We start from the raw sequence: 27,013 nt of genomic DNA on the forward strand, positions 1-27,013 counted from the left end.
GGCATGATCTCGGCTTGCTGTAGCCTCCGCCTCCCGGGTTCAAGCGATTCTTCTGCCTCAGCCTCCCGAGTAGCTGGGACTACAGTCATGTACCACCACACCCGGCTAATTTTTGTATTTTTAGTAGAGACGGGGTGTCACCATATTGGCCAGGTTGGTCTCAAACTCCTGACCTTGTGATCTGCCTGCTTCAGCCTCCCAAAATGCTGGGATTACAGGCGTAAGCCACTGGACCAGCCCTTTTAGAATTTTTAAAATGTTGTTTTTAAACCAGACAATACAGAGCAGCTGGAACTCTCAAACTCTGGAACTCTAAAGCCCAGTCTGCTAGATGGGAGAGATGCCTCCAAGTTCTTATCTCTAGCCACTGGCTTCAGCCATTTGTATGCTGTGTTCTATTTCTAATGTGTAGGCCAGCTTATAAGGTTAAATACACATTTACCACATGATCCAGTAATCCCTCTCCTAGGTAGTTAGCCGAGAAAGTGGAAAACTTACATTTACCCAGAAACCTTTATGTGACTGTTCATGATGGTGTTTTTCATAATTGCCCAAAATCAAAAACCAGAAACAACCCAGATGTTGTTCTGCTGGTGAACGGACTAACACAGTGGCACTTCCATGCAATGGAATGGTAATCAGCAATGAAAAGGGGCAGACTATGAGACACACAGCAGTGTGGATGGACCTCATCTGCATTATGCTAGGAGAAAAAGTCGGATAAAAGGCTACCTACTTTATGGTTCCATTTATATGAGGAATCCCTTAAAAACAGATCTGTCGTTGCCACAGGCTGGGTGTGGGAGGAAGGACAGGAATGATTTTGAAGGGTCATATCTTGTTTGAGGGGGTACTTACATGACTGTATGAATTTGTTAAAACTCATAGAGCGGTACACGAAGAGAGAATTTTACTGTTTCTGAATTTAAAGATGTGAATTTAAAAATTACTACGAAAAAATGTAGACTATCTTGGTAATTGCTCAGTAGGATAGGAAGATGTGAAAACTCAGATGCTGTGAAGGAAAGGACTTACAGATCTGATGACTACAAAATATTAAACTTTTATAGGACAAAAGTCACCCTAAACAAATGAAAAAATTAGGCCATGGGCTTATGAATATATATGTTCAGCAAATATTACAGACAAAGGATTAACATCCATAATGCAAATGGTGCCTACAAATTAACATGAAAAAAGGTAAATACTATGAAAGACAAGTGGAGAAAGTACATGAAGTACAGGGTACGTATAGGGAGTTCACAGAAACCAGAGTCAATAGAACCGAAGAGATTCACAACCTCACTCTCCGTCAGAGAGCTGTGAATTAAATCAACGATACAGTATCATTTTCAACCATCAGATAGGCACAGCTTTTAAAGATTGTTAAAACCCAACACCAGTAAGGGTGTGAGGCAACAGTCCCATAGAGTTTTTGGGAGTATATACATTTGTACAGCTTTTTGAAAGGTAATTTGGTAGTAGCTATCAGAAACCCAAATGTGCATACTTTTTGACTCAGCGATTTCACTTCTACATATTAATACTATAAAATACTCACATAAGTGCATAAATATATATATAAAAGATTTCTTATTAGAACATCGTAGTAGTCAAAAATAGGGACCAAATTACACATCTATCAGCAGATGAATGATTACATAAAAGAAGTGAGTCCATAGGGTGGGCTGCTGTGACAATACGGATGACACATATGTGAGTACTGATACAGCACTCTGGCAATTTATTTATAATGAAATGCATTATTAAGTGAAAAAAGCAAATAACAAGAAAACATGCATATTGTCCTATTTAAAAAAATTACAAATCTGTCCCCCCCCCCCTCCACACACACACACAAGGTCTAGCTAAATGCACTTCAAAGCTCAGGCAGTGGTTCTTGAAGTGGGTGGGGGTATCATGAAGGAAAGGTACACTTTTAACTCCGCAAAGTTTGGTGTTATTGGAACTTCTAAAATGCAAATGTGTTTATGTTTTGTTTTATTTTGCTTAACAAATATCTTAGTATTTTACTAAGCTTTTAAATTAGTGAAATAAAAAGATATAACTCAAACATATTTCTACACTTTAAATTAAGTAAGCCCAAGCAGAAAACAAAAAGGTATATAATTCCCAAGTCATGAATGAGGAGAAAGAATAAATTTGGTTACTATAGTAAGAAAAAATAAGAAACAGCCAGGAAGTATTAAAAATAGAAACCATAAAATAAAATGACAGAACAAACACCAAGTAGAACTTTTGTCATAGCAGATGTGGCTTAAAAATAATCTTTCAAAACACAAAAGACTCAGATTGAGTACAAAAAACATACAATTTTGTTGTAAGCTGTTTACAAAAGGAGATACTGCAAAATGAAATTGACAGAGAAAGTAGAAAAGTAATGAGATGGGCAAGAGTATCAGAGGCAAATGCAACCAAAAGAACCCATCTGTGTATGCTAGTATTAAAATCACATGAAATAGAATTCAGGATGAGAATATCAAATGGAACAAATATAATTATTTTTATATGAATAAGTGATATAATGTACTATGAAGGCAATACAGTCAACATAAATGCTTCCAAATAGGGAACTGGTGAATTACATTATGGTACCTATTTATTTACAGTGAACCTCTACACAGCCAGGAAATTGCTAATGTAGAAAATATATAATGACCAGAAAATGTTATAAACTGTAAAGCAAAAACAAGGTTATATACTGTAAGTACTACATGATCTCAGTTTCGTTTTAACGTTTTACTAAAAAGAGAAAAAGGACCGGAAGGCTCACAGTATCAGGGTGCCATGTGGGTGCGGTGTGGAGGAAGGACAGACATAGTGAAGCAGTCCTAAAACAACACTCAGACACATGTGAGGACATAATAATGGGTGTTCAGCCTGGTGGCTGGACAGCTCTGCCTTCAAACCAGCTTCAGCTGGTATGTTTTTTTTTTTTTGAGAAGGAGTCTCCTCTCTCTCCCAGGCTGGAGTGCAGGGGCGCAATCTCAGCTCACTGCAAGCTCAGCCTCCCGGGTTCACGCCATTCTCCTGCCCCAGCCTCCCGAGTAGCTGGGACTACAGGCGCCCGCCACCATGCTTGGCTAATTTTTTGTATTTTTTTAGTAGAAACGGGGTTTCACCATGTTAGCCAGGATGGTCTCAATCTGCTGACCTCATGATCCGCCTGCCTCGGCCTGCCAAAGTGCTGGGATTACAGGCGTGAGGCACCACGCCCGGCCCAGCTGGTATGTCTTTTCCCCTTTGTTTTCCAGCCTGCTCACGTCCTGTATCTCTTGGCTCCGTAACAGGGCTGCCTGGTAATAGTTCATAATCCCTTTTCCTGAGTCTAGTGTGTGCCATTGTGAGCTATCACTCTTCCCGTAAGATTTATGTGATTTCTGTATTTGGTTCCGTTATTGACGTTGTGGGATATCCCATGAGAGGTGTCAAGACATTAGGAGGGCATAGATTGTGTTGGAAGCATTTCAGAGGTGATCAGAGGAAGGTGCTGTATGTCACAAGGTGGCCAGATCCAATGAGAACAAGATGACTGTGGCTTCTCCTGGGGACAGATATCTGCATTGATCCTGGAGCTCCTATTGAAGGCTTTCTGTCTCCCCTGGTAACGTCTTCATAGCTTCTCATGGGGATTGGGTTGTTGTGGTGCTGAGAAGGGAATAAATTAAGAGAAAATCGAGAAAATGTTGCTATGCAAGAAGGGGCTCTTGGTTTATATAAGCCGTGATCAACATATTCTCCCTGCAACTAAGCTTGAGGTAGTACATTGCCTCTTCTCTGATGCTGGGTGCCATCATGAGGCCAGAAAATGTTCCTAGGTTTGGTGAGCCACATTCATCTCTGTCCTTCTCTGAATTACCTTGAAAAACTGGAATTTAAAATGTGTCCTACACTGGTACCGGTAGGGACAGGGGAATTTAAGTTACTGACAAGAGTGGTTGAGGAGGAGATTGGACACTGCTGATAACATCTGGGGGGAAATAATTGGGGGAAGACTAGTCCCAAAACTACAGTAGGAATCTGTTACTCTGGGGCACAGATGCAGGAATGAAATGTTACTACTTGATGTGTAAAGGGAGGAAACTGACTAAATTTCAGTAATTTTCTGTGAGACAGAAAGGATATGCAGACTGGAAATCTTCTCTTGCCCTTTACTATCTGCGACTTAGGGCAAACCCCCTAGAATGATGGTTCTTAAAGCTGAGCCTGCACCAGAAACATCTATAGGACTTGTTAAAATCCTGATTGCTTGCCTCCCTACCAATCTCCTACCCCTAGATTTCTGACCTGGTAGGTCTGGGGTGGGACCTTATAATTGGCTTTTTCTTTTTTCTTTTCTTTCTTTTCTTTTTTCTGGAGGGGGGACGGTGGGGAGATGGAGTCTTGTCCTGTTGCCCAGGCTGAAGTGCAGTGGGATGATCTTGGCTCACTGCAATCTCTGTCTCCGAGGTTCAAGCGATTCTTGTGCCTCAGCTTCCTGAATAGCTGGGATTACAAGCACCCACCACCACACCTGGCTAATTTTTGTGTTTTTAGTAGAGATGGGGGTTTCACCATGTTGGCCAGGCTGGTCTTGAACTGCTGACCTCGGGTGATCCCCTGACCTCAGCCTCTCAAAGTGCTGGGATTACAGGGATGAGACATCATACCCAGCCAGAATTAGCATTTTTGACATGGTCTCAGATTGACGTTGTTGTTGCTGGTCTGGAGACCACACTTGAGAACCGCTTGCTTAGAATCCCTATGGGCAGGTAAATAAAGAAAGTTAGTGAGTGAAGGATCTCAAAAGATCCTCACTGTATTGAAGAACTTCCCCTTTCAAGGATTGTTAGACAATTGTTATATTTAAATGGGAATGGCTGTCTGGCTGCTCAAGCAATGACCTCAGAGGTGCTGTCCCTCTTTCAATATGTTGGGTCTGGTCCTTCATCTTACAGATTCAGTAAAGCCACAGATGGAGGAATGGGGTAAAGGAAATAATATATAATTGAGATTTTAAATAAAATTTGTTCAGGCTCCTTCCAGCATCCTGGGAAAATTCCAGTGACTCCCTAGGGTGTATGTGACCTTCTGGGGACTCATTTCTCAGCATTACCTTGGGTTCTGAGTCCCTGTCTCACTGACCTCTCACCTTCTATGCCTGTTCCCTTCTTTCTTGCCCAGAAAGTGGCATTTGTTCCTTTCCTTATTCCCCCAATGCCACTCACAAGGGATGTGGCAGATATCATTGTTTTGCTGTCCAGTAGCCCCCAGTTCCTGGTCATAGGACCCCAGTCTGCTTTGGGGAGTTGCCCCTCCCCAGTGGAAATGGATTCAGGGGGCTGGTGAGGTGTCTTACCAACTCTAGGGCAAAGAGCCGGGAAGTCGTCTTCCTGGACTCGGAGTCCGGAGTGGGCAGCTGCCCACTGACCTCCAGAGCAGCAGACCAGCTGGGTCACTAGCACCACGTTTCTGATCCTTTCTCTTCAATAGTTTCTTTAATTCTTTGGTTTGCTTCCTATTTTCCAATAAATCCTGCTGTTCTGACGTTAGCTCCAGTAGTCTTGCTTGTGAAGAAAAAGAAAAAGCCACAGACTAGAGGATTGGGATCGAGAAGGAGTTTGTATTTCAGCAGTGCAGATATCTTCAAAGGCAATGTTAGACAGTCTCACTGATTTTATTTAAAAAGTCTTTGGCCCCTCTGCCACAGGACTGTGCTGCTTTTCACCTTCCCTCATGGGCTTCCATCACCTCATGTGTGGTCCCCCCGCATTTCCCCTCCATTCCCACCTACGAATGTTTCCAACTTTCCTCTGCTTGTGGATGTGTCTTGCAGAGCAGTGTGACTCTCTCTCTGCACTGTCTCCTTTCCAGCCACTCCATGGGGTGTCACCCTCCATGTTCAAAGCACTCTATCTAGGTGGCCTTCTCAAAGAAGACAATTCTCTCTTGAAGAGTAACCAAGAGCTACAGCAAGCCTGCTGTTCAAAAAGTACATCTCACTCTGCAACAAATCAGTGCCTACTATGTACCAGTTCTTACAAAGTGACACATCATCTGATGGAGCAGTTCATTGTATCTTGTGAATGCTAAATAAACCAAGAAAACGCTGGTTTATAAAGCATGACAACAACTTATTATTTAGAGTCAGGGTCTTATTCTGTTGCCATGGCTGGAGTGCAGTGGTGCCATCATAGCTCACTGCATCCTCAAACACTTGGGCTCAAGGGATCTTCCTGCCTCAGCCTCCCAGAGTGCTGAGATTATAGGCATGAGCCACCTCACCTGGCCTCAACAATTTATTAATTTTAATGCAATTAACCAACAAATGGATTAGAATGGGGGTTGTCAAACTGTGGTCTGCAGCCTGTTTTTGTATAGCCCATGAGCTGAGAACATTTTTAAAAGCAGTTTTAATGGGTTGCAAAACAAAAATAAGAGTCTACAACAGAAACCCATATGGCTTGAAAACTCAAAATAATTATTCTCTGGCCCCTTACAGAAAACATTGGCTAACCCCTGGATCAGAATACTCTTGAGCAAGGTGCCTGAGGCTGGGATGGATACCCAGACCTTAGGAAATTGATCAACATTGGGCTATTTTATTTGGGAATTGTCTATTTAGGCCAGGACGCCCTTTCTGCCTGTCATTATAGGAGGTAGCTAATTCTATGGTTGTAAAGGAAAGAGGGAGGGATGTTCTGTGATTGCTGGGCCCAACTTGGAGGTATGAGGAGGCCAAAGAGGTTCTGGGGTGGGACGAGCTGCTCTCACCCTGTGGAGGGCCTGGAAGTTGGGGCCCACTGGCCTCTGTGGTCTTTGTCAGAGGGAGTAGTAGCCGGGGAGGCTGGAGTTGTGGATTTGCAGGATTGCATGTGAGAGAGGCAGTCTTGGCAGTGGTGGGGTAGCCCTGGATGCCCCTTAGTTCAGCAGGAGAGGAGGTATGGGGTGAACAAACAGTTGTGGGGATTGACCTGGATTGGGGAACTCCCAGGCTGACTCTCCCAACTTGTTATAGCAGATGAGTCACGAAGTTAACTGGCTCTGAGACCAATGGATGCCACCCTAATCTCCTGATATCCCTGGCTTCTCTACCTGAGATTGCATCACCGTTACCCGCTTTCTTCTTATAGATCCTCTGACTTGTTGCTTTCTCTTCTTGCTGCTTAGTACTCTCTAGCTGTGATATTATTTAACCCACCCCTTATTTCTCATTTGTCTCCTTCACTAGAGTGCTAGCCCTATGAAAGCAGGGATCTATTTTGTTCATTGCTTTAACTACAATGCTTTGAATGGTGTCTGGCACGCAGCAAGTGCTTAATAAATATTTGTTGATTTAATTGAATTAACCCTATTTCCTTCATGGTCTTCCTGGGGAAAGAACCCCTGGAAAGTCTTAATTCCTACTAATTTGGTCAGGAAGGGGCTTAAAGTCCCCCCAAATTGAACGTTAATGGAAGTGTGATCGTATTTTGTATCCTTAACTAAAAAAGACTGCCATATTGGTGATATTAGTATCAGTTTGCTGGTACATTTCTCCTTAGCAAAATGCTTACAAAGGATGCTAACTTACTAACAGAAGGTTATTTACTGAATCTGGAATCAGGATAAAGGCCGTGGCAGGCATAAGCATAGTAGCTGGTGTTAGGAAGCTGGGGGTAGCCTCATGACCTTGCACATGGGATGGGAATACCTCTTTCAAGGGGATCAAGAAACTTAGGGAGTGTCCGGGGCCATTCTCTCTCTCGTGTAATAGTAACAGGCCACACTTATAGTGCCTATTCTGTGCCAGGCACTGTTTATTAAAGTCTTTCTGTGTAACTGATTGAGTGAGTTTATGAGTAATAGTGAATATTTTGAGCTTTTACTATGTACAGGTACTATTCTGAGAACTTTTCACGTTATCTCATTTACTTCTTGTGAGAATCTGATGCAGTAGGTTCTGATTGTCCTCCCCATTTTGCACCAGGGCATCAGAGGCATTGACAGGTTGAGTAAGTTGTTCGAGCTCACACAAATTAGTAGGTCATGGAGCTGGAATTTGAGCTCTGGCAGCCACCAGGCCCCTGGTGGACAGTGCTGGAGACCTACTAACTACTGTTGCCCACTGGTCTTTTTTTTCTCTCCCTCCCCTCCCCTCCCCTCCCCTCCCCTCCCCTCCCCTCCCCTCCCCTCCCCTCCCCTCCCCTCCCCTCCCTTCCCCTCCCTTCCCTTCCCTTCCCTTCCCTTTTCTTTCTTTTTGTTTTTTTGAGACAGAGTCTCGCTCTGTCGCCCAGGCTGTAGTGCAATGGCGCGATCTCAGCTCACTGGAACCTCCGCCTCCTGGGTTCAAGTGCTTCTCCTGCCTGAGCTTCCTGAGTAGCTGGGATTATAGGCATGCACCACGTTGCCCAACTATTTTAATTTATTTCATTTATTTTATTTTATTTTGTTTTATTTTATTTTTAGCAGAGACGGGGTTTCACCATGTTGGTCTGGCTGGTCTCAAACTCCTGACCTTGTGATCCACCTGCGTCAGCCTCCCAGAGTGCTGGGATTACAGGCATGAGCCACTGCGCCCAGCCTGGTCTTTTTTTTTTTTCTAAATTGTACATGTATTCCAGCCCTTATAACACAGAGCTCTGCAAGTAACAGATGCCCCCAACTTAAAAAAAAAAAAAAATGAAGCAAATCCCAGTTCCATGTTCTTCTGGAGACACCCCTTCCCCTTGATTTGATGTGTCTGGCTCCCAAGTCTCATCAGGAATAGGCTGTTATTCTCTAAATCATAACTGAGCCTTGTAAAAGTAGCTATCCCTTTAATTCAAAAACCAGGCTCATATTTTAAGTGTATCAAGAGAGGCTTTTTATTGTCACTATCTGTTGAAACCTTCAATAAATCTGAGAGTATTCTTAGAATCATCACATAACTTTTGTGTTTTGTAAGTTTGGAACGTTGCCTGTTGGATTTTCTTAGTGTGGCACATGATTGAAGGGAGCATGTTAACCTTTTAACTAAAATAAAGTGTTTTTGTACAAATTTAGTGATTAGACCTGAGCTGGTTAATGCGAGAGAAATGATCTTAAACATGAGCTTACTCTCTTGTTGTGGAGGTAAGACAGACATAGGATACAATTGAATAACCAATAAAATTGCTTTTGATTAGTGCCAAAATGAATGGAGCGGATATTGAGTACATTAAGTTTGGATAAGGTAAAATATCTTGGAATATTTTGGGACTGATTTTAGGATAGACATATCATTGTTAGGAATGTTTATATTCCGTCCCCATCAGGAGATAATCCCTTCTGGAAGATTTCTTAGATTGGAGCAGTCTTGTTTAAAAAAATAAAAGCGCCTAGAGGGAGCTCACTAGAGGGAATGTGGTTCCCTCTAGTGGTGGTAGAAGAAGTTGTGAATTTTCTTATTTGTATTTCTTTTTTTCATGTTTATTCATCGCATCCTGATACACAATAGTCCCTGTATTAGGGATACAGAAATAAAAGACACAGTTTTCGTTATCAAACTCTTACAAAGTTAGAATAGAGAAAGGCAAATAATTATGATACTGTATCTGAAAATAGTAAAAAGCCTCCTAGTCGAGACCTGGAGGGACAGGGTTAAACAAGGAAAGACTTCCTGAAGAATTAGATGTTATCTGAGTTTTTACAAAAGGAGCACCTATTATCTTTTCCTCTATACAATAGTAATGTATCGTATGGATATATTTGATGTTTATTGTGGAAAATTTCGGAAACACAGATGAGTTTTTAAAAAGTCCATTATTTCTTCACCAAAAGATAACCAATTACAACATTTTGCTATATCTGCTTCAAGTCACTTTTTATGGATAATTCATTTTTTAACAGAATTTATGCTCAAGACATTTTGTAATCTACTTTAAACAAATTAATATATTTTGAAAATTTTCTTGTGTTACTACATTCACTAGCATAACATTATTCTTTCTCAAAATAGTATTCACCATTTTCCCACTGTTATTTTTTCAGATGAACTTTAGAAAAATTTTGTTCATTTTTAAAATTCCATTGATAATTATTTATTTGTTTATTTGAGACTCTGTCACCCAGGCTGGAGTAAAGTGGCACGATCCCTGCTGACCGCAACCTCTGCCTCCCGAGTTCAAGAGATTCTCCTGCCTCAGCCTCCTGAGTAGCTGGGATTACAGGCACCCACCACCATGACCGGCTAATTTTTTTTTTTTTTTTTTTTTTTTGAGACGGAGTTTTGCTCTTGTGGACCAGGCTGGAGTGCAGTGGCACAATCTCAGCTTACTGCAACCTCTGCCTCACGGGTTCAAGTGATTCTCCTGCCTCAGCCTCCTGAGTAGCTGGGATTACAGGTGTGTGCCACCATGCCTGGCTAATTTTTGTACTTTTAGTAGAGATGGGGTTTCACCATGTTGGCCAGGTTGGTCTCGAACTCCTGACCTCGGATGATCTACCCGCCTTGGCCTCCCAAAGTGCTGGGAGATTATAGGTGTGAACCATTGCACCTGGCCTAAAATTCCATTGATATTTAGATTGTGAGAAATATAGAAATTTATTTGGGGAGAGTTTATGTCTTTATAATATTAAGTCTTTCTGTCTAGACATATAGTAGGTCTCACCATTCATTTGAATCTTCATTTTTGTTCTATCAAATGTTGCAGTTTTCATCATTGGGTACAGCACTTCAATTTAAAGGTTTATTTCTAGGTGTTTTATATTTTAATTTTTATTTATTTATTTGAGACAAAGTTTCGCTCTTGTTGCTCAGGCAGGAGTGCAATGGCGTGATCTTGGCTCACTGCAACCTCCACCTCCCGGGTTCAAGCGATTCTCCTGCCTCAGCCTCCTGAGTAGCTGGGATTACAGGCAGCCACCACCACACCTGGCTAATTTTTTGTATTTTTAGTAGAGACGGAGTTTCACCATGTTGCCCAGGCTGGTCTCGAAATCCTGACCTCAGGTGATCCACCCACCTCGGCCTCATAAAGTGCTGGGATTACACGCGTGAGCCACCACGCCCAGCCTATATTTTAATTGAATTGGCTGTTGGATCTTCCTTGACTCTTTTTTTTTTTTTTTCTTTTGAGATGGAGTCTTTCTCTGTCGCCCAGGCTGGAGTGCAGTGGTGCGATCTGGACTCACTGCAAGCTCCACCTCCCGGGTTCATGCCATTCTCCTGCCTCAGCCTCCCAAGTAGCTGGGACTACAGGCGCCTGCCACCACACCCGGCTAATTTTTTGTATTTTTAGTGGAGACGATGTTTCACCGTGTTAACCAATATAGTCTCGATCTCCTGACCTCGTGATCCGCCCACCTCGGCCTTCCAAAGTGCTGGTTTTACAGTCGTGAGCCACAGCGCCTAGTAACTGGTTGTTTTTTAAACTAATTATTATGGATATAGGCATAGTAACACAACTGATTTTTAAATGTTTTCAGACCTTACTGATGCCAGAATTTTAATCTTTTTAGTATTTTTGTTGTTGTTGTTGGTTTTTAACGTAGATAATTGCAACACCTAAAATAATCACCATTAATCCTTTTATTTTTTCTTAATGCATTGGGAGGAATATCCCTAACTACATTAAATAATATAGGAACCTTTGTCTTGGTTTTTACTTTGTTCTTGTTTTACCTTCAAGTGCAGGATTGTCTGATTTTGTTTGTTTTTTGATATAGATATTTTTCACATTATACCTTATTTACTAAGTTCTCTTTCTTTTTAATTTGGAATAAGTACTAAATTTGTCAGATGTCTTTTTGGTATTTATATTAGTTTCCTGGGGCTGCCTAAAAAATCACCACAAACGTGGCTTAAAACAACAAAATTTACTCTCTCACGGTTCTGATGGCCAGAAGTCCAAAATGAAGGTCTTGGCAGGGTTAACGTCTTCTGGAGACTCTGAGTAGGAATCCCTTTCACGGCCCGTTTCCGGCCTCTGATGGCTATCAGCAATCCTTTGTACTCTTTGACTTACAGCTCTGCCTTCATCTTCTCATCTCTTTAGTCTGTGTCCTCTTCTCGGGACACTTGTCATTGGATTTAGAGCCCACCTGGATAATTCACAATGATCTCATCTTGAGAGTCTTAATTATATCTACAAAGACCCTTTTTCTAAATAAGGTCACGTACACAGATTCCTGGTGGACATATTTTGGTGTGTGTGAATGCGCCGCAACACAAACTACTACAGCATCTATTAAGAAAGGTATCTTTTTTACTAGACAGGCGGTTTAACCAACTAAGACACAGTGCCACCCAAGAAAGATATCTTTTGGCTGGACGTTGGGGCTCACACCTGTAATCCCAGGACTTTGGGAGGCTGAAGTGGGAGGATCACTTGAAGCCAGGAGTTCGAGACCAGCCTGGTCAACATAGTGAAACCCCGTCTTTAGTAAAAATACAAAAAAATTAGCCGGGTGTGGTGGCACGTGCCTGTATTCTCAGCTGCTCAGAGACTGAGGCAGGAGAATCACTTGAACCTGAGAGGCAGATGTTTCAGTGAGCTGAGATCACACCACTGCACTCCAGCCTGGGTGACAGAGTGAAATACTGTCTCAAACAAAACAAAACAAAAAAACCCGAAAGGTATCTTTTAATTTGTTCTATAGATAAGTCTCTCCTTTCCCCTTCTCTCCTCTCATTTCTCTTTCTTCCAGAAAAAAAAAAATCTCTTTCTCTAATCCCATTCTTTCTAATACTGTTTTTTCAGATCTCAGCTTAAAGGTTACTAAGTGAAAAGCTGTTTTTGATTCAGTAGACTTGGCTAAATACTCCTCCTATGTATAGCATGTGCTTTTTTGTAGCCCCTGAACTTCTATTATCATATTACATCGTATCTTCTTGTAAATGTGTTTCATTGTTGGCCACCTTTGTGACCCTATAGCTTGGAGTCATGGATATGTTGCTCCCTATTTTATTCCCAGAGATTGATGCATCAACCAACATATAAAAAGATTAATACATCTTTTGGTATAAAATGAACTTAATATGATACATCAAACTAATAGATTGTCTTCTGTTGAACTGTTCTGTTCTTGTAACAAATTGCATTTAGTCATACTGTGTTATTCTTTTACTATAATGTTTGCATTTGCATATTAGACATTTTATTAGATTTTTTGCGTCTATATTCAAAAGCAAGTTTGGTCTTTTGCTATTCATTACTTTGGTTTAGGGAGCAGAGATAAGCTAGATAAATAACTTATCTGTCTTCTGGAAGTGTTAAGTAGCATGGGAGGTATGTGATACTTGAGTGCCTAAAAGAGCTTCATCATATAGCCATCTAGGCTCACTAACCTTTCAAGTCTGGCTAAACGTCTCCCAACTTTTCATCATTATTGGTTTTTGTACTTCTGTCTTTTGAGTTTTTCTACTTCTTTCTTGAAGAAAGCTAGCTCGTTCATTGTATTTCGATTTTCAAAAATTTGATAGGAGTTGTATATTGAAATGTCTTATAATTTAAAAATCTATTTCATAGTTCCAACGATGTCTTCTTTCTCATTGTTGTCTTTGTTCTTTCATCTTTTTCAAGTTTAATTTTCTGCAGATTTTTTTCATTAGATTTTTAAAATTAGGTAATTAAAAAAACTTGTTGAAGTATATGTGACATATCATAACATTTATCCATTTCAAGTTAACAATACAATAATTTTCAGTAATGCCACCCTGTGGTTCAGGCATCACCATAAATCAGTTTTAGAATGTTTTCATGCCCCCCTAGAAAGATCCCTGGTGTCCATTAAAAGTTAATTCCCATTCCTGCCCCCAGCTCTAGGCAACCAATAATCTACTTGCTGTCTCTATAAGTTTGCCTTTTCTGGACATTCCATATAAGTGAATTTATAAGATATGTGATCCGTTGCATCTGCATTATTTTGCCGAGCATACTATTTTTGTGAGTCATCCATGACAAGCATGTGTCAAGAGTCTGTTCCTTTTCATTCCCATGTAGAATTTCATTACCTGAATATACTGCATTTTGTCTATCCATTCACCAGCGGAACCAATCAGTTAGGTTGTTTCCAGTTTTTTCTATTATAAACAGTGCAGTTGTGAACATTTGTGTGCACGTGTTTGTTTGGACACATGTTTTTATTTATCTTGGGTAGGACCTAGTAGAATTGCTGGGTTATGTATTAGTTTTATGACTGACTTTTAAGAAACCATCAAACTATTTTCCAAAGGAAAGGAAAAAATTTTTCCACATTCCAAAGAAAAAATTTTATCTCCGTGCTTTTATTCAAGAATGGATTATTTCCAGGTCTATTTTTATTTTTTTGAGGACCCTCCATTCTGTTTTCCTAATGGCATACTGATTTACATCCTCACCAACAGTGTGCAAGGGTTACCTTTTTTCCACATCCTTGCCAATGCTTATTATGTTCTGTCTTTGATAATAGCCATTGTAACAAGTGCCAAGTGATATTTCACTGTGGTTTTTATTTGCATTTTCCTGATGATTAGTAATGAGCTTTTATATATATACACACACCTATTAGCCCTTTGTGTGCCTTCTTTTGAGAAATGTCTATTCAGGTGCTTTGCCCATTTTCTAATTGGGTTGTTTTCTGTCTGTTGAGTTATTTGAATTTCTTATGTATTTTGGATGTTCATCCCTTATCAGATGGTTTGCCAGCATTTTTTCTTTTTCCATACATTGTCTCTTTACTCTGTTAATTGTTTTCTTTGCTTTGCAGAAGCTTTTGAATTTGATGTACTGTCATCTGTCTATTTTTGCTTTTGTTGCCTGTGCTTTTGGGGTCATATTTAAAAGTTCATTTCCCAGACCAATGCCAAGAAACTCTTCTCTTATGTTTTCTTCTAGTAGTTTTATAGTTTCAGGTCTTATATTTAAGTCTTAATCCATTTTGAGTTTTTATATGTAGTATGAAATAAGGGTCTAATTATATTTTTCTACATATGGATATCCAGTTTCCCCAACACTATTTATTGCAAATACTGTCTTTTCCCCATTGTGTGTTATTGGCATCTTTGTTGAAAGTCAATTGAATGTAAATGCGTAGGCTTGCTTCTGCGTTCTCTATTCTGTTTTACTGGTCTATGTGTGTGTATTTGTGCCAGTACTGTGCTGTTTATATATATATATATATATATATATATACTCTTAAGTTCTGGGTTACATGTGCAGAAAGAACAGTTTTGTTACATAGGTATACATGTGCCCTGGTGGTTTGCTGCACCCATCAACCCATCACCTACATTAGGTATTTTTCCTAATGGTATCCCTCGCCTAGTCCCCCACCCACTGACAGGCCCCAGTGTGTGATGCTCCCTGCCCTGTGTCCATGTGTTCTTATTGTTCAACTCCCACATATGAGTGAGAACATGCAGTGTTTGGTTTTCTGATCTTGTGATAGTTTGCTGAGAATGATGGTTTCCAGCTTCATCCATGTTCCTGCAAAGGACGTGAACTCATCCTTTTTTATGGCTGCATAGTATTCCATGGTGTATATGTGCCACATTTTCTTAATCCCGTCTATCATTGATGGACATTTGGGCTGGTTCCAAGTCTTTGCTATTGTGAATAGTGCTGCAGTAAACATACGTGTGCATGTGTCTTTATCGTAGATGATTTATAATCCTTTGGGTATATGCCCAGTAATGGAGTTACTGGGTCAAATGGTTTTTCCAGTTAAATACCCTTGAGGAATCATCACACTGTCTTCTACAATGGTTGAACTAAATACACTCCTACCAACAGTGTAAAAGCATTCCTATTTGTCTACAACCTCTCCACCATCTGTTGTTTCCTGACTTTTTAATGATAGCCATTCTAACTGGCATGAGATAGTATCTCATTGTGGTTTTGATTTGCATTTCTCTAATGACCAGTAATGATGAACATTTTTTCATAAGTCTGTTGGCTGCATAAATGTCTTCTTTTGAGAAGTGTCTGTTCATATCCTTTGCCCATTTTTTTGATGGGGTTGTTTATTCCTTGTAAACTTAAGTTCTTTGTAGATTCTGGATATTAGCCCTTTGTCAGATGGATAGATTGCAAAAATTTTCTCCCATTCTGTAGGTTGCCTGTTCACTCTGATGATAGTTTCTTTTGCTGTGCAGAGCTCTTTAGTTTAATTAGATCCCATTTGTCAATTTTGGCTTTTGTTGCCATTGCTTTTGGTGTTTTGGACATGAAGTCTTTGCCCATGCCTATGCCCTGATGTGGTTTTCTTCTAGGATTGTTATGGTCCTAGGTCTTATGTTTAAGCCTTTGATCCATCTGGAGTTGATTTTTGTAAAAGATGTAAGGAAGGGGCCTAGTTTCAGTTTTCTGCTTATGGCTAGCCAGTTTTCCCAACACCATTTATTAAATAGGAAATATTTTTCCCATTGCTTGTGTGTATCAGGTTTGTCAAAGGTCATATGGTTATAGCTGTGTGGCATTATTTCTGAGGCCTCCGTTCTGTTCCGTTGGTCTATATATCTGTTTGGTAGCAGTACCTTGCTGTTTTGGTTACTTGTAGTATAGTTTGAAGTCAGGTAGTATGATGCCTCAAGCTTTGTTCTTCTTGCTTAAGATTGTCTTGGTTATGCAGGCTCTTTCTTGGTTCCATATTAAGTTTAAAGTGGTTTTTTCCAATTCTATGAAGAAAGTCAGTGGTAGCTTGATGGGGATAGCATTGAATCTATAAATTACTTTAGGTGGTATGGCCATTTTCACAATATTGATTCTTCCTATCCATGAGCATGGAATGTTTATCCATTTGTTTGTGTCCTCTCTTATTTCATTGAGCAGTGGTTTGTAGTTCTCCTTGAAGAGGTTCTTCACATCCCTTGTAAGTTGGATTCCTAGGTATTTTATTCTTAGAAGCAATTGTGAATGTGAGTTCACTCATTATTTGACTCTCTGTTTGTTATTGGTGTATAGGAATGCTTGTGATTTTTGCACATTGATTTTGTATCCTGAGACTTCGCTGAAGTTGCTTATAAGCTTAGGGAGGTATTGGGCTGAGATGATGGGGTTTTCTAAGTATACAATCATGTCATCTGCAAACAGAGACAATTTGACTTACTTTCTTCCTATTTGAATACCCTTTATTTCTTTCTCTTGCCTGATTACCCTGGCCAGAGCTTCTGATACTATGTTGAATAGGAGTGGTGAGAGAGGGCACCCTTGTCTTGTGCCAGTTTTCAGAGGGAATGCTTCCAGTTTTTTCTCATTCAGTATAATATTGGCTGTGGATTTGTCACAAATAGCTGTTTATTATTTTGAGATATGTTCCATTGATACCTAGTTTTGAGAGTTTTTAGCATGAAGGGCTGCTGAATTTTATTGAAGGCCTTTTTTGCATCTATTGAGATAATCATGTGGTTTTTTGTCATTGGTTCTGTTTATGTGATGGATTACGTTTATTGATTTGGGTATGTTGAACCAGCCTTGCATCCCAGGGATGAAGGCGACCTGATGGTGGTGGATAAGCTTTTCGATGTGCTACTGGATTCGGTTTGCCAGTATTTTATTGAGGATTTTTGCATTGATGTTCATCAGGGATATTGGCTTGAAATTTTCTTTTTTTGTTGTGTCTCTGCCAGGTTTTGGTATCAGGATGATCCTGGCCTCATCAAATGAGTTAGGGAGGAGTCCCTCTTTTTCTGTTGTTTGGAATATTTTCAGAAGGATTGGTACCAGCTCCTCTTTGTACCTCTGATAGAATTCAGCTGTGAATCCATCTGGTTATGGACTTTTGTTGGTTGGTAGTCTGGTAATTATTGCATCAATCAGAACTTGTTACTGGTCTATTCAGAGATTCAACTTCTTCCTGGCTTAGACTTGGGAGGGTATATGTGGACTGTCCAGGAATTTATCCATTTCTTCTAGATTTTCTAGTTTATTTGCATAGAGGTGTTTGTAGTATTCTCTGATGGTAGTTTGTATTTCTGTGGGATCAGTGGTGATATCCCCTGTATCCTTTCTTATTGTGTCTATTTGAGTCTTCTCTGTTTTCTTCCTTACTAGTCTGGCTAGTGGTCTATTTTGTTGATCTTTTCAAAAAACCAGCTCCTGGATTCACTGACTTTTTGAAGGGCTTTTTGTGTCTCTATCTCCTTCAGTTCTGCTCTGTTCTTAGTTGTTTCTTACCTCCTGCTGGCTTTTGAATTTGTTTGGTGTTACTTCTCTAGTTCTTTTAATTTTGATGTTAGGGTGTCAATTTTAGATCTTTTCTGCTTTCTCTTGTGGGCATTTAGTGCTGTACATTTCCATCTAAACACTGCTTTAAATGTATCCCAGAGATTCTGGTATGTTGTGTCTTTGTTCTCATTGGTTTCAAATAACATCTTCTTCTTCTTCTTATTATTATTATACTTTAAGTTCTAGGATACATATGCACAACATGCATATTTGTTACATAGGTATACATGTGCCATGTTGGTTTGCTGCACCCATCAACTCATCATTTACATTAGGTGTGTCTCCTAATGATATTCCTCCCCCAGGCCCCCAACTCCTGACAGGCCCCGGTGTGTGATGTTCCCTGCCCTGTGTCCAAGTGTTCTCAGTGTTCAACTCCCACCTATGAGTGAGAATATGCAGTGTTTGGTTTTCTGTCCTTATGATAGTTTGCTTAGAATGATGTTTTCCAGCTTCATCCATGTGCCTGCAAAGGACATGAACTCATCCTTTTTTTTAATGGATGCATAGTGTTCCATGGTGTATATGTGCCACATTTTCTTAATCCAGTCTATCATTGATGGACATTTGGGTTGGTTCCAAGTCTTTGCTATTGTGAATTGTACCACAATAAACATACGTGTGCATGTGTCTTTATCATAGAATGATTTATAATCCTTTGGGTATATTCCCAGTAATGGTATTGCTGGGTCAAAAGGTATTTCTAGTTCTAGATCCTTGAGGAATCGCCACCTGTCTTCTACAATGATTGAACTAATTTACACTCCCACCAACAGTGTAAAAGCATTCCTATTTGTCCACAACCTCTCCACTATCTGATGTTTCCTGACTTTTTAATGATTGCCATTCTAACTGGCATGAGATGGTATCTCATTGTGGTTTTGATTTGCATTTCTCTAATGACCAGTGTTGATGAGCATTTTTTCATAAGTCTGTTGGCTGCATAAATGTCTTCTTTTGATAGATGTCTGTTCATATCCTTTGCCCACTTTTTGATGGGGTTGTTTTTTCCTTGTAAACTTGTTTAAGTTCTTTGTAGATTCTGGATATTAGCCCTTTGTCAGATGGATAGATTGCAAAAATTTTCTCCCATTCTGTAGGTTGCCTGTTCACTCTGATGATAGTTTCTTTTGCTGTGCAGAAGCTCTTTAGTTTAATTAGATCCCATTTGTCAATTTTGGCTTTTGTTGCCATTGCTTTTGGTGTTTTAGTCATGAAGTCTTTGCCCATTCCTATGTCCTGATGGTATTGCGTAGGTATTCTTCTAGGGTTTTTATGGTGTTAGGTCTAACATTTAAGTCTTTAATCCATCTTGAGTTAATTTTTGTATACAGTGTTAGGAAGGGATCCACTTTCAGCTTTCTACATATGGCTAGCCAGTTTCCCCAACACCATTTATTAAATAGGGAAACCTTTTCCCATTGCTTGTTTTTGTCAGGGTTGTCAAAGATCAGATGGTTGTAGATGTGTGGTGTTATTTCTGAGGCCACTGTTCTGTTCCATTGGTCTATATATCTGTTTTGGTAGCAGTACCATGCTGTTTTGGTTACTGTAGCCTTGTAGTATAGTTTGAAGTCAGGTAGCATGATACATCCAGCTTTGTTCTTTTTGCTCAGGATTGTCTTGGCTATATGGGCTCTTTTTTGGTTCCATATGAACTTAGTTTTTTCCAATTCTGTGAAGAAAGTCAATGGTAGCTTAATGGGGATAGCATTGAATCTATAAATTACTTTAGGTGGTATGGCCATTTTCACAATATTGATTCTTCCTATCCATAAGCATGAAATATTTTTCCATTTGTTTGTGTCCTCTTATTTTGTTGAGCAGTGGTTTGTAGTTCTCCTTGAAGAAGTCCTTCACATCCCTCGTAAGTTGAATTCCTAGGTATTTTATCCTCTTTGTAGTAATGTGAATGGGAGTTCACTCATGATTTGACTCTCTGTTTGTCTGTTATTGGTGTATAGGAATGCTTGTGATTTTTGCACATTGATTTTGTATCCTGAGACTTTTCTGAAGTTGCTTATAAGCTTAAGGAGGTATTGGGCTAAGATGATGGGGTTTTCTAAGTATACAATCATGTCATCTGCAAACAGAGATAATTTGACTTTCTCTCTTCCTATTTGAATACCCTTTATTTCTTTCTCTTGCCTGATTACCCTGGCCAGAGCTTCTGATACTATGTTGAATAGGAGTGGTGAGAGAGGGCACCCTTGTCTTGTGCCAGTTTTCAAAGGGAATGCTTCCAGTTTTTGCCCAGTCAGTATGATATTGGTTTGTCACAAATAGCTGTTATTATTTTGAGATATGTTCCATTGATACCTAGTTTACTGAGAGTTTTTAGCATGAAGGGCTGTTGAATTTTGGTGAAGACCTTTTCTTTCTGCATCTATTGAGATAATCGTGTTTTTTGTCATTGGTTCTATTTATGTGATGGATTACATTTATTGATTTGCGTATTTTGAACCAGGCTTGCATCCCAAGGATGAAGCCGACTTGATGGTGGATAAGCTTTTTGATGTGCTGCTGGATTTGGTTTGCCAGTATTTTATTGAGGATTTTTGCATCGCTGTTCCTAAGGGATACTGGCCTAAGGTTCTCTTTTTTTGTTGTGTCTCTGCCATGCTTTGGTATCAGGATTATCCTGGCCTCATAAAATGAGTTAGGGAGATTCTCTCTTTTTTCTATTGATTGGAATAGTTTCAGAAGGAATGGTACCAGCTCCTCTTTGTACCTCTGGTAGAATTCAGCTGGGAATCTGTCTGGTCCTGGACTTTTTTTGGTTGGTAGGCTAGTAATTATTGCCTCAATTTCAGAAACTGTTATTGGTCTATTCAGAGATTCAGTTTCTTCCTGGTTTAGTCTTGGGAGCGTGTATTTAGTCTTGGGAGGGTCCTGTTATTTATCCATTTCTTCTAGATTTTCTAGTTTATTTGTGTAGATGTGTTTACAGTATTCTCTGATGGTAGTTTGTATTTCTGTAGGATTGGTGGTGATATCCTCTTTATTTTTTATTGCGTCTGTTTGATTCTTCTCTCTTTTCTTCTTTATTAGTCTGGCTAGCAGTCTATCAATTTTGTTGATCTTTTCAAAAAACCAGCTCCTGGAGTCATTGATTTTTTTTGTTTTTTTTTTGAGACGGAGTCTCGCCCTGTCGCCCAGGCTGGAGTGCAGTGGCCAGATCTCAGCTCACTGCAAGCTCCGCCTTCCGGGTTTACGCCATTCTCCCGCCTCAGCCTCCCGAGTAGCTGGGACTACAGGCGCCCACCACCTCGCCCGAGTCATTGATTTTTTGAAGGGTTTTTAGTGTCTCTCTCTCCTTCAGTTCTGCTCTGATCTTAGTTATTTTTTACCTCCTGCTAGCTTTTGAATTTGTTTGGTGTTACTTCTGTAGTTATTTTAATTTTGATGTTAGGGTGTTGATTTTAGATCTTTCCTACTTTCTCTTGTGGGCATTTAGTGCTATACATTTTCCTCTAAGCACTGATTTAAATGTGCCCCAGAGATTCTGGTATGTTGTATCTTTGTTCGCATTGGTTTCAAATAACATCTTTATTTCTGCCTTCATTTCATTGTTTACCCAGTAGTCATTCAGGAGGAGGTTGTTCAGTTTCCATGTAGTTGTATGGTTTTGAGTGAGTTTCTTAATCCTGCTTTCTAATTTGATTACACTGTGGTCTGAGATACAGTTTGTTGTTATTTCTGTTCTTTTGCATTTTCTGAGGAGTGTTTTACTTCCAATTATGTGGTCAATTTTGGATTAAGTGTGATGTTGTGCTGAGAAGAATGTATATTATGTTGATTTGGGGTGTACAGTTCTGTAGATGTCTATTACGTCCGCTTGGTCTAGAGCTGAGTTCAATTCCTGGATATCCTTGTTAACCTTCTGTCTCGTTGATCTGTCTCATATTGACATTGGGGTGTTAAAGTCTCACATTATTATTGTGTGGGAGTGCCAGTCTCTTTGTAGGTCTCTAAGGATTTGCTTTATGAATCTGGGTGCTCCTGTATTGGGTGCATATATATTTAGAATAGTTAGGTCTTCTGGTTGAATTGATCGCTTTACCATTATGTAGTGGCCTTGTCTCTTTTGATCTTTGTTGGTTTAAAGTCTGTTTTATCAGAGACTAGGATTGTAACTTGTGCTTTTTTTTTTTTTTTTTTTGCTTTCTATTTGCTCGGTAGATCTTCCTCCGTCCCTTTATTTTGAACCTTTGTGCATCTTTGCATGTGAGATGGGTCTCCTGAATACAGCACACTGATGGTTCTTGACTCTTTATCCAATTTGCCTGTCTGTGTTTTTTAAATGGGGGCATTTAGCCCATTTACATTTAAAGTTAATCTTATGTTTGAATATGATCCTGTTATGATATTAGCTGGTTATTTTGCCTGTTAATGCAATTTCTTCATAGTGTCAATGGTCTTTACAATTTGGCATGTTTTTGCAGTGGCTGCTACTGGTTGTTCCTTTTCATGTTTAATGATTCCTTCAGGAGCTCTTGTAAGGCAGGTCTGGTGGTGACAAAATCTCTCAGCATTTGCTTGTCTGTAAAGGGTTTTATTTCTTCTTCACTTATGAAGCTTAGTTTGGCTGGATATGAGTTTCTGGATTGAAAATTCTTTTCTTTAAGAATGTTGAATATTGGCCTGCACTCTCTTCTGGCTTGTAGGGTTTCTGCAGAGTTTTCTGCTGTTAGTCTGATGGGCTTCCCTTTGTGGGTAACTCGACCTTTCTCTCTGGCTGCCCTTAACATTTTTTCCTTCATTTCAGCATTGGTGAATGTGACAATTATGAGTCTTGGGGTTGCTCTTCTCAAGGAATATCTTTGTGGTGTTCTCTGTATTTTCTGAATTTGATTGTTGGCCTGTCTTGCTAGGTTGGGGAAGTTGTCCTGGATAATATCCTGAAGAGTGTTTTTCAACTTGGTTCCATTCTCCCTGTCACTTTCTGGTACACTAATCAAACGTAGATTTGGTTTTTTCACATAGTCCCATATTTCTTGGATGCTTTGTTCATTTCTTTTCACTTTTTTCTCTAATCTTGTCTTCTCGCTTTATTTCATTAATTTGATCTTCATTCACGGATATCGTTTCTTCCACTTGATTGAATTAGCTATTGAAGCTTGTTCATGCATCTCAAAGTTCTTGTGCTGTGGTTTTCAGCTTCGTCAGGTCATTTAGGGTCTTCTCTATACTGTTTGTTCTAGTTAGCCATTCATCTAACCTTTTTTCATGGGTTTTGGCTTCCTTGTGATGGGTTAGAACATGCTCCTTTAGCTCAGAGAAGTTTATTATTACCGACCTTCTGAAGCCTACTCTGTCAGCTCATCAAATTCGTTCTGCATCCAGTTTTGTTCCCTTGCTGGCCAGGGGCTATGATCTTTTGGAGGAGATGAGGCGCTCTGGTTTTTGGAAATTTCAGTTTTTCTGCTCTGGTTTCTCCCCATCTTTGTGGTTTTATCTATCTTTGGTCTTTGATGTTGGTGACCTACAGAGGGGGTTTTGGTGTGGATGCCCTTTTTGTTGATGTTGATGCTATTCCTTTCTGTTCGTAAGTTTTCATTCTAACAGGCCCCTCAGCTGCATGTCTGTTGGAGTTTGCTGGAAGTCCACTCCAGACCCTGTTTGCCTGGGTATCACTAGCAGAGGCTGCAGAACTGAAAATATTGCTGCATGATCCTTCCTCTGGAAGCTTTGTCCCAGAGGGGCACCCGCCTGTTTGAGGTGTCTCTTGGCCGCTACTGGGAGGTGTCTCCAGTCAGGCTACATGGTCAGAGACCTGCTTGAAGAGGCAGTCTGTCCATTCTTGGAACTTGAACGCTGTGCTGAGAGAACCACTGCTTTCTTCAGAGCTGTCAGACAGGGACGTTTAAGTATGCAGAAGCTGTCTGTTGCCTTTTGTTCAGCTACGCTTTGCCCCCAGAGATGGAATCTAGAGAGGCAGGAGTCCTTACTGAGCTGTGGTTGGCTCCGCCCAGTTTGAGCTTCCCAGCCACTTTGTTTACACTCTGAGCTACTCAAGTCTCAACAATGGTGGTTGCCCCTCCCCCTCGTCAAGCTGTAGTACCACAGGTTGATCTTTAGACTGCTGTGCTAGCAGTGAGCAAGGCTCCATGGGTGTGGGACCCACCGAGCCAGGCACAGGAAGGTATCTCCTGGTCTGCCACTTGCTAAGACCATGGGAAAAGCACAGTATTTGGTCAGGAGTGTACTGTTTCTCCAGGTACAGTCTGTCATGGCTTCCGTTGGCTAGGAAAGGGAAATCAGGGAAATCTCCTGACCCCTTGCACTTCCTGGATGAGGTGATGTCCTGCCCTGCTTCAGCTCACCCTCTGTGTGCTGCACCCACTGTCCAACCAGTCCCAGTGAGATGAACCAGGTACCTCAGTTGGAAATGAAGAAATCACTTGTCTTCTGCATCAATCTCGCTGGGAGGTGCAGACCAGAGCTGTTCCTTTTCAGCCATCTCATACTCCAGAATCTCAAACAACATCTTTACTTTTGCCTTAATTTTGTTATTTACCCAGTAGTCATTCAGGAGCAGGTTGTTCAGTCTCCATGTAGTTGTGTGGTTTTGAGTGAGTTTCTTAATCCTGAATTCTAATCTGATTGCACTGTGGTCTGAGAGACTGTTATGATCTCCATTCTTTTGCATTTGCTGAGGAGTGTTTTACTTCCAATTGTGGTTAATTTTAGAATAAGTGTGATGAGATGCTGAGAAGAATGTATATATTCTGTTGATTTGGGGTGCAGAGTTCTATAGAGGTCTATTAGGTCTGCTTGGTCCAGAGCTGATTTCAGGTCTTGAAAATCTTTGTTACTTTTCTGTCTTGTTGATCCGTCTGATATTGACAGTGGGGTGTTAAAGTCTCCCACTATTATTGTGTGGGAGTCTAAACCTCTTTTTAAGTCTCTAAGAACTTACTTTGTGAATCTGGGTGCTCTTGTATTGGGTACCTATATATTTAGGATAGTTAGCTCTTCTTGCTGTATTGTTCCCTTTAGCATTTTGTAATGCCCTTCTTTGTCTCTTTTGATCTTTGTTGGTTTAAAGTCTGTTTTATCAGAGACTAGGATTGCAACTCCTGCTTTTTTTGGCTTTCCTTTTGCTTGGTAAATAAATATTCCTCCATCCCTTTATTTTGAGCGTGTGTGTGTCTTTGCACATGAGATGGATCTCCTGAATACAGCACACTGATGGGTCTTGCCTCTGTATCCTGTTTGTGAGACTGTGTTTTAATTGGGGCATGCAACCATTTACATTTAAGGTTAATATTGTTATGTGTGAATTTGATCCTGTCATCATGATGCTAACTGGTTATTTTGCCCATTAGTTAATGCAGTTTCTTCATAGTGTCAATATTCTTTACAATTTGGCATGTTTTTGCAGTGACTGATACGGGTTGTTCCTTTCCATGTTTAGTGCTTCTTTCAGGAACTCTTGGAAGGCACGTCTGGTGGTGACAGAATCCCTCAGCATTTACTTGTCTGTAAAGAATTTTATTTCTCCTTTGCTTATGAAGCTTAGTTTGGCTGGATATGAAATTCTGGATTGAAAATTCTTTTCTTTAAAAATGTTGAATATTGGCCTGCACTCTCTTCTGGCTTGTAAGGTTTCTGCAGAGAGACCCGCTATTAGTCTGACAGGCTTCCCTTTGTGGGTAACCCGACCTTTCTCTCTGGCTGCCCTTAACATTTTTTCCTTCATTTCAACCTTGGTGAATCTGATGATTATGTGTCTTGGGGAGTGCTATTCTAGAGGAGTATCTTTGTGGTGTTCTCTGTATTTCCTGAATTTGAATGTTGACCTGTCTTGCTAGGTTGGGGAAGTTGTCCTGGATAATATCTTGAAGAGTGTTTTTCAACTTGGTTCCATTCTCCCCGTCACTTTCCTGTACACCAGTCAAACGTAGATTTGGTTTTTTCACATAGTCCCATATTTCTTCCAGGCTTTGTTTGTTCCTTTTTATTCTTTTTTCTCTAATCTTGTCTTAGCTCTTTATTTCATTAAGTTGATCTTCAGTCATGGGTATCCTTTCTTCCACTTGATTGAATTGGCTATTGAAGCTTGTTCATGTGTCTCGAAGTTCTCATGCTGTGGTTTTCAGCTCCATCAGGTCATTTATGTTCTTCTCTGCATTGGTTATTCTAGTTAGCAATTTGACTCACCTTTTTTCAAGGTTCTTAGCTTCCTTGCATTGGGTTAGAAGATGCTCCCTTAGCTCAGAGTTGTTTGTTATTACCCACCTTCTGAAGCCTACTTTTGTCAGTTCGTCAAAGTCATTCTTCATCCAGTTCTGTTCCCTTGCTGGTGAGGAGTTGTGATCCTTTGGAGGAGGAGAGGCATTCTGGTTTTTGGAATTTTCAGTCTTTTTGTGCTGCTGTTTTTTTCCCCCATCTTTGTGGATTTATCTACCTTTGGTCTTTGATGTTGGTGACCTTCGGATGGGGTCTTTGAGTGGACGTGCTAATCCTTTCTATTTCTTTCTTTTCCTTCTAACAGGCCCCTCTGCTGCAGGTCTGCTGGAGTTTGCTGGAGGTCCACTTCTGACCCTGTTTGCCTGGGTGTCACCAGCAGAGGGTGCAGAGCAGCAAAGATTGCTGCCTGTTCTTTTCTCTGGAAGCTTTGACCCAGCGGGGCACCTGCCAGATGGCAGCCAGAGCTCTCCTGTATGAGGTGTCTGTTGGCCCCTACTGGGAGGTGTCTCAGTCAGGAGGCATGGGGGTCAGGGACCTACTTGAGGAGGCAGCCTGACCCTTAGCAGAGCTCAAACACTGTGCTGGGAGATCCGCTGCTCTCTTCAGAGCCATCAGGCAGGGACGTTTAAGTCTGCTATAAGCCCCTGACTGGGGCTGCTGCTTTTTTTACA

The 27,013-nt window shown here is 40.4% G+C and overlaps 1 long non-coding RNA gene across 3 annotated transcripts in view; it reads left to right on the top strand.

The window, feature by feature from the left end:
- LOC119626148 (uncharacterized) overlaps positions 1-27,013 on the top strand; it is a 173,686-nt gene that overhangs the window by 16,008 nt on the left and 130,665 nt on the right. The window lies entirely within an intron of this gene.

Source organism: Chlorocebus sabaeus, chromosome 21 (genome assembly GCF_047675955.1).
Source record: "Chlorocebus sabaeus isolate Y175 chromosome 21, mChlSab1.0.hap1, whole genome shotgun sequence".
In the NCBI taxonomy this organism is placed as follows: Eukaryota; Metazoa; Chordata; class Mammalia; order Primates; family Cercopithecidae; genus Chlorocebus; species Chlorocebus sabaeus.